Genomic DNA, 8,719 nt, shown 5'->3' on the forward strand with positions numbered 1-8,719 from the left:
CACTTTCTTCCAATTACTTTCAGACATAACGAATTTTGTCTAAATTTGGAAATCACCATGAAACCTTTGGACTATGTGAGCAGAGAGGTTACCAGAAATTGAGAGAGGAAATCCTTGGAATCTTAGAACTGGGAAAAATGGCCATAACTCAAGGATTTGGCTGTCTTCCACCTGTGGAAATTCACCAGAAGTGAAAAGATGAGATGTCCCCGTCTCTGCCTCCAGGTGGGGAGTGATGGACAGGCAAATGGAGCCCCTTGCTAGTCCCCTGGCTCTGGATGCTGAGGTCGAAAAGACACTTTTTAATGCAGGATCATCCCAATTAGCCTCCTTTCTAGGAGGAGATCGAGGAATAGACATCCAGTTGTAAAATACGTGACTCCTTTGGCTGATCATTCCCATTTCTAGGAATGTATTGGGTTGGCCAAAAAATTCGTGCAGGTTTTTCTATAAGATGTTACGGAAAACACCTGAATGATCTTTTTGGCCAACCTAATATCTCAGTGAATGTGCATTGTAGCTTGTTTAGCATAGAAAAAAACATGACAACAGCTTAAAATATCCATTAACATGGAGTTGAGGGGTTATCTATTCAACAATATTAAGCAGGTATTAAAAATGATGGTGTATATCAAAATGTTTGGTTGTTGAAAGCCATCTATGACAGGCTGTCAAAAAAAAAAAGCTGGTTTCAGAACAGTGTACTTGGATGATCAAGTTTGTGCAAATTACTTTTGTGTTTATACATTCATTAAAGCTCAGGAAGGCTATAAAGCAACTTATTAGAGTGGCAGCCTTTGGGGAAGGGGTTATGAGTAGATGTTTGATGTTTATTATGCTATTTCTGTATTGTGTGAATTTTTAAGAATGGATCACTTTGATCATAAAAAGATCTCAGATTTGAAAAAAAAAAATCATTGTGCCTTTTTTGTGGTCTTGAAAGGAAAATAAAATCAGCAAGTGCCCTTAAGTAGCTGATTTGATAGTAAATAAGGTGAAATAGAGTAACCATAGAAGAGACGACATCTCAGTGATTGGCATAATTGGAGTCAATATCAATTGTAAGAAAACAATTATGTTCATTGTAAATTATTTTGTATTCGTAATAGCTTTATTGAGGTATAATTCATGTACTAGAAAGTCGCCCCCTTGAAGTGTATAATTCAACGATTTTTAGTATCCTCAGTTATGCAGTTGTCACCATGTCAATTTTAGAACATTTTTCATCACCCTCAGATAAACCCCACACACGATAGCTGTCAATCATTTCCCCATCTCCTCCTAGCCGCTGGCAACTGCTACTCTGCTTTTTCTCTCTCCGAATATTTCATATAAATGGAATCCTACCATCTGTAGTCTTTTGTGTCTGGCTCCTTTGGCTTAGCATAATTTTCAAGGTTCATTCATGTTGTAGAATGTATCAGTGCTTCATTCCTTTTTCCCCCCAAATAACATTCCATTATGTGGAGATACCACACTTCATGTATCCGTTCATCATTTGATGTCCATTTGGATTGTTTCCACTTTTGACTGTTTTGAATAGTGCTGCTATGAACAGTCATATGCAGAATTTTGTGTAGACATATGTTTTCATGTAAATTACTTCTAAAGACTGGTTTTTTAAAAAAGTTAAACCTCCACTTGGGCTTCCCAGGTGGTACTAGTGGTAAAGAATCCACCCGCCAATGCAAGAGATGCAGGTTTGATCCCTGGGTCAGGAAGATCCCCTGGAGAAGGAAATGGCAGCTCAATCCAGTATTCTTGCCTGGAAAATCCTATGCACAGAGAACCTGTGGGCTACAGTCTGTGGGGTTGCAAAGGGTTGCATGTGACTATGCATGCATGCACACTTGTGATTAAAGCTAAACACTTAAAATCCACACAAATGTCATAAGGATGATATATGTGGCTCCCCCTTCTGCTGCAGTCTCCTGGGGTCCCCCGAGACTTCAGAATTGAATGGCACCTGGGACTCAGAAGCTGCTCAGTGGCCTGTCTGCCAGTGACACATTTCAAGAGGTCAGGATCTCACAGTGAACCACAGACGCTCTGAGAAATGTGGTCACTCCCACCCTCCGTCAGTCCTTGTCTTGGCTGTACATCAGCCAGGAAGTACAACTGCCCTCCGTATCTGTAGGTTTCCCATCCATGGTTCAACCAACTGCAGATTGAAAATATGCAAGAAGAAAAAAATTCCAGAGAGCTCCAAAAAGCAAAATTTGAATTTTCAATAGTATTTACAACTATTTACATAGCATTTATATTTTATTAGGTTTTCTAAGTAATCTAGAGACTATTTAAAGTATGAGGGAAGATATGTATAGACTATACACAAATACTATGCCATTTTACATAAGGGACCTGGGCATCCTTGGATTTTGGTATCCTCAGGGATCCTGGAACCAAGCCTCCTACCCATCCCCTGCCTCCTACCACCAAGAGACCAGGGGTGACTGTTTTTAATCAGGCACTTAGTAAATGCCCCACTAGCTGAGGAGAGAGATCTGAAGGGGATAAATGATCCTTGCTCTCAAGGAGCCTGTATCTGTCCTCTCTGGGGCATCACAACACTGGCAATAATAGAGTCACAGATAACCTGGCAGGCTGTGGACCAATCTGCCTATTCAGGAATAAAGGGGAGTGGGGAGAGATTATTGGGAGAGGAGCAAGGGTCTGTCTCCTGGAGAGGATGGCGATTGGGAGGTGTGGACTCCTTCCTTGAGTAGCTGTGGTTTCTGAAGCAAGCGCCTGGTGCTCCTGACAATTCGACATCAGACGTACAGAGGGAGGCAGCATCGGCGGTGGCTAGAAGCAAGGGTGGCAGAAGCAGACCAGCCTGGGCTTGGATCTCGGCTCTGCCGTGTCCCATCTGTGTGGCTCTGGGCAGGTTGCTTCACCTCCTGGGTCTCCGTTTCACCTCCTAGGCTTCTCTAGTCTCAGCACACAGACTTTCTTGTCCTGCGGCATGTGGGATCTTAGTTCCCCAGCCAGGGATCAAACCCGCATCCCGTTCATTGGAAGACAGATTCTAAACCCCTGGACCACCAGGGAAGTCCCAAATTATATCATCTTTAAGCTCCAATTCCTTCACCTGTTAAGGAAAAAAAAAAAAGGATGAAGAGTGTGAGGTCATGGAAGTAAAGTTCTATGCATAGTTAGTCCTTTAACTTTTCCTGTTGGGTATCACTTACCCATTGTATAGAAAAGCAAACGGAAGTGTAGGGAGAAAAATGAAGTCTAACTCGAGAGTTTCAGTTCTTGCCTCTGATCAGCCTCCCTTGCAACCCCCTCAGCACACCCACACGACTCCCTAGCTTCAACGCACCCTCCCATCCTGCCCTCCATCCTCCATGTGGTTACACGCGTGCTTGTTTCACTCACCTTTCTTTCATGTTTCACGCCAAAGACCAGACTGAACGCTCATGTCCTTGAATAGGGCATAGTTAGGAGACTGGAGAGATAAGAAGACTGGACATACAGAGATGACTCGGGGGTGATAATTTCTAAAAAGCAGATGAACAGTAGCATCTCTAGGACTGGAGGTTCAGGAGAAAAGGGCTAAAGGCAGAGCTTTCTGAGTGGGGTAGGAGTCTGGAGAACCAGAGTCAGCCGTTGCCTTGGCTGGAGGCGGGTGCAGAAGTGAGAAGGGAAATGCGTGCCGTGTAGGTCCGTGTGTTACAAACCAGTGGACAGTTTAAGGCATTGAAGTAAATGAACATCATGTCCTCTCTTGGGGGACCCCAGACTCCAGGGTTCTGTGAGGATGTAGGGGTTAGGAATTTGTTAATTTCTTTTTTAAAAAAAAATACAAGTGCCCAGCTACATCTCATTTGATTTTATTTGTTTTATTTCTTGGCCGAGCCTCGAGGATCTTAGTTCCTCCACCAGGGTTTGAACCCCAGCTACGTCAGTGAAAACACCAAGACCTATCCACTGGACTACCAGGGAATTTCCTGTGGGTTTCATTTTTTCAAATGTGCAAGGAGTTAATTTCCAAACCTGATTCTTTTACCTCTGTGTCTTCTATCCCATATCCCTTTGTCTGATGCAGGCAAGTGAGGGCTCCTCTTGGAAAAGGATACACATATGTTACCTGTTCAAGGATCCGTTTGCTACTGTCATTAAAGGAAGGTCATTCCGAACGTTTGCAAACACCCACTCCCGCGTGGGCCGGTGCTGACAGCTCCCGCCGGAGCAGCTGTGAGAAAAGGAGGGCTTGCAGCCCAGAATGAGGCCCCTCCAAACCCAGCGGCTGAGATAGTGCAGGTGAGGGGGCGGAGCGGGGAACCAGGAAGCCGCAGGGGGTGTTGGTGTGTGTGCCCACGGGTCGGGGGGGGGAATGGGGTTGACTTCAAACCTTCCAGTCATGGGATGGGCAGCCTGGGTTCCTCTTCATACAGAGATGATGGTGACATCCACGAAGCGGCTGACCCCGGGCTGATGGAGAGTGGACACTCAGTAAGCACCCACTCTCTTCTCCTCTCCTTTGGATGATCCTCTGGGCTCATATCTTCGTGTGGCAAGACTCTCGCCTTCGGATACGCTTGGAAGTCGGTGGGTAGTTGATCAAACCGCAGAGCTGCCAGAGTCCTCCCTCCTCTGCCAAGTCCTGCTTCTGATGCGGCCCACCTGGCCGCCTTCTGTCTGGGCAGGTGAGATGGAGGCAGCAGATGGGTGAGTTATTTTTAGCCTTCCAAAGAGGATGACGTCGGTGACTTCGAAGGCCACATACCCGTGGCGGTGCTGATCAGACATATGTTCATTGACCCAGTGTGCGATGCAGAAGAAATCTCACTAGGAAAGGGCCAGGAAAGCTCTTGGACCGGGCAAAGCACTGGCATCCTATGGTTGACCTCAGCCGGGCCCCCAGGGTGAGGTCCAGCCTGCGGAAGCCGGCTCTCCAAGGGGCCTCCTTTCCCCACGGCTCTGCGGCTCTGTGCCCGCCATCTTTCCCCCCACTTCTCCTTTTCAGATCCTGGTGAATTGCTCCCAATCTCCCCACGTATTTTCCTGACACCCCAAGGCAGTGTTCGCCCCCTATGCGGGCAGCCCCTCTGTTAGTCGTCACACACTATTTTTCACACACACTAGTTCACACACCCTGACGATCACCTGCCTCCTAAACTGCAACTGAGACCTTGCCGGGCCAGGGACCTGCCAGATTCCTGCCTGCAGGGAGGGGGTCACCGCACAGAAATGGGCGCCTGCTGGGTGTTTGTCGAAATGAATGAATTATGTGAATTTGTCCATCAAATATGACGACTAAGACAAGGAAGAATCTTTCAAATTTGTGACAGCTCTCCATTCCCTTGGCTCCTCCAGAGGACTTTCTGATATTGCACTGATTGCTTTAAAAAGATGAGAATGAATTCAAATGACTTTGGTCTTGAGAATTTCACAGCCACCTGCAGAAGCCACTGCACATCTGGGGGATCCCCAAGAGAAGGATGAAAACCCTTGTGCCTCATCCTCAGGTTGGTGGACACTTGTCTCAGGACTTCCCTGGTGATCTAGTGTTTACAACGCTGGATGCATGGTGTGTGGGTTCAATCCCTGGTTGGGGAACCAAGATCCCACCTGCTTCCCAGCCAGAGAAGATGAACAAATAGTTTGCCTTAAAAAAATAAAAGAAGACCCTGTCTCAGGGTGACTGGCTGTCACCCACGTGATACACTAGCAAGGAACACAGGAGCTGGTCGGCTGGGGGCCTGGGGCGAGCCACTCTGGCAGAAGCCCCTGTCCTGGGTCACTGGTGGGTGGGGGGCGACTGGCTCCCACTAAAGAGGTACCTTCACAGTGGATTAAAGCAGTCCCAGGAAAGCTGCAGCTCTGGGAATTTGGGGTCAACCCAGGGGCCCCCCAGAGTTTGGATTTTCATCTGGTGTCTTGAGCCTTCTCTGCCCTGGGCTTTATGAACACTGATTGGATTTAAGTGTCCCGAAGGCTGGGGCTGGTGTATACCCTTCTTCCCCACAAAACTATGTACCTCTACTTCCCTCAGGGCCCTCATGGGGATGCCCTACTGATACCCAAGGGGTCAGGGGAGAGCAGAGTGGCTGAAGGGGTTCTCCACTATGCTTGGTGGCCTCCAGTCTGGATGTGTGTGGCTTTTCTGTTCTGGTTGCTGAGCTAGGAGGCTGTGCTGTGGACTCATGGATAAACTGACTCAGTCTCCATTGCCTCTGATGGATCAAGGTTCACTGGGATTAGAGCTTCAAAGATGCTCCAGGGAAGATGCTTAAAGAAACCAGGACCATTTTAAGGGGAAGGTAGGCAGAGAATCTAGGACTGTTTTAAAGGGAAGGTATGCGGAAATGCGGCTTCCCTGATGGCTCAGTGGTAAAGAATTCAGGAGATGCAGGAGACATGAGTTCAATCCCTGGGTCAGGAAGATCCCATGGAGGAGGAAATGGCAACCCACTCCAGTATGCTTGCTAGGATAATCCCATGGACAGAGGAGCCTGGCTGGCTACAGTCCATGGGGTCACAAAGAGTCAGACACGACTTAGCGACTGAATGATAACAAATGCAGATATGGCAAGAAAAAGACAAATTAAGCTCCAACCTGGACTCTGAAGGGTCCTTCTTGTAAAATCTTGGAGCCCAGTTTTGAGTAGCATGGTGGTCGTGGTGTCAGCAGCTGGGGGAGGTGGGGGCAGTGAGACTTGCTTTTTGTCCTGTCCCTGGATCTTCCTCGTTGCATCACCAAAATGAGATATCCAGGGCTCTGAGAACATGCTGCTTCAGAGGTTAAAATTACAGACTCGTGGCCGCCCAAATGGCTATTTGCAGTAATAACTACTCTAGCACAGGTTGGAAAAGCCTAGTAAATGTTGCCCTGGTTTGAAATCTTCCCCTGATCCCCACCCCAGCGCCTCCCCAGTGCAGAGCAGGTTGAGAGGCAGAGGGACTATTTTTTGTTTGTTTGTGTTTCAGAGCCAAGCTGTCTGGAACCAGTGTCTGGAAGAGCCTCTGCCCCGTCCCAGCAAGTGTACCCAGCAATCAGCAGCCGCTGCCGGACCCGGGGCTGCCTGGATAAACATTTACTGTGAGATCCAGAGGGACTATCAGGGGCGGGCCAAGGATGTCACCGTCTGAGCCTCTGCCAGTCGCCGACGGTCCCACGCTGACCTGGCTCATTGACCTTTGAAAGTGTTAGTCGCTCAGTCGTGTCTGACTCTTTGTAACCCCATGGACTGTATGTAGTCCACCAGGCTCCTCTGTCCATGGAATTCTCCAGGCAAGAATACTGGAGCGGGTTGCCATTTCCTTCTCCAGGGGATCTTCCTGACCCGGGAATCAAACCCTGGTCTCCTGCATTGCAGGCAGATTCTTTACCATCGGAGCCTCCGGGGAAGGGGAATTCAAATACACTGGGAAGGAGAGAGAACAATCTAAATCAGAGACTCTCAACTGTGTCTACACTTTAGAATTTCCCAGGAGCTTTTGATAATTCAGATCCCCAGGCTGTGCTCCAGAGGGTTAAGTCAGAACCTCTGCATGTGGGACTCAGCCATCATCTCAAAGCTCCCCCAGTAGATCCAATACTCAGCCTTGGTTGAGAAACTCTGACTTAAATGGCATGTGAGGTACCTGCCAGCCATCCTACCCATGGCTGACAGCCCCATGGTGAGGACATGACTCTTCTATTCCATAGAGAGGCAGGTTCCTTGTGTTTTTCATTCCATGAGTTGTAGCTCTATGCTGAGTGCAATTCTGGGATTTAATGATCATGTGAACAAGGTCCTGGAACTTCATCTAATTCAACCAAAGCAACTGGACTTTATGGATAATTGAAGGGATTTTCAAATAGAATGTTGACCTAGCGAGGCTATACTTACATCCAGACTATTGGACCTCCGCCCTGGATGACTCCCCTGCATTCCTTTCTTGGTGGATAGTTAACCATTCACTGGTGGCCCTGCCAGAAATCCAGGCATCGTTTTGTTATCTTCCTACAATCCCTCTGTCCCTGTGTTGCTCCCGGGTCTCATAGGTGCTACTTCCAATCTTCCTCCGGGCCCTCTGCCCCTGCTTTGGGTCAGTCCTTCCTCTCCCCCTATTACCAGCTCTTCCCGAATAGCCTCTCTCTGTCTCTGGTCTCATTCCCTTCTCCATCACCTGCTTGCTTTCAGATGATCGTCCAGAAACAAACTGCCCTTGTAGGCCCCTGCTTTTATTTTATTTATTTATTATTGTTATTGTATTATTGGAGTATAGTTGCTTTACAATATTGTGTTAGTTTCTGCCGTAGAACAAAGTGAATCAGCTATATGTGTACATATATCCCCTCCATCTTGAGCCCCCCTCCCACCCACTACAGGCCCCTGCTTAAAACCCACCAAGAGCTCCTCTCACTGCTTTTCTAAGAAAGCTTACACATCTGGGCTTGCCCTTTGGCGCTCTGATGGCCGAGCACCTTTCCGGCTCCATCTCCCATCACCTTAAGGATTCCATATTCCAAACACACAGAACTCTGCTTTTTTGACAGCACGTGGGATCTTAGTTCTTCAACCAGGGATTCAATCCATGCCCCCTGCATTGGGAGTGTGAAGTCTCAGCCGCTGGATACCTAGGAAGTCCTGTTCATGAGACTTTGCTTAGGCTGCTCCCTCTGCCGGGTATTCCTTTCCCTCTGCTATTAGATTCCTTCTTACTTGTCTGTTAATAGCCTACGGATCCTCCCCATTCCCCAGGCCCCTCCCCTGGGGCATCGCTC

The 8,719-nt window shown here is 47.8% G+C and overlaps 1 long non-coding RNA gene across 2 annotated transcripts; it reads right to left on the reverse strand.

The window, feature by feature from the left end:
- Nucleotides 1-2,246: 2,246 nt before the first annotated feature.
- Nucleotides 2,247-5,564, reverse strand: LOC122432507. 2 transcript variants are annotated; one of them, XR_006266850.1, is made up of 3 exons: nucleotides 4,083-5,564; nucleotides 3,382-3,530; nucleotides 2,247-3,091 (listed from the first exon to the last, which is right to left on the reverse strand). It is a non-coding gene; the product is annotated as an uncharacterized LOC122432507 (long non-coding RNA). The 2 variants fall into 2 exon arrangements; XR_006266849.1 differs by having other exon boundaries at nucleotides 3,382-3,536.
- Between the last annotated feature and the right edge of the window lie 3,155 nt (nucleotides 5,565-8,719).

The sequence above is a fragment of the Cervus canadensis genome, chromosome 31 (genome assembly GCF_019320065.1).
Source record: "Cervus canadensis isolate Bull #8, Minnesota chromosome 31, ASM1932006v1, whole genome shotgun sequence".
Lineage (NCBI taxonomy): Eukaryota > Metazoa > Chordata > Mammalia > Artiodactyla > Cervidae > Cervus > Cervus canadensis.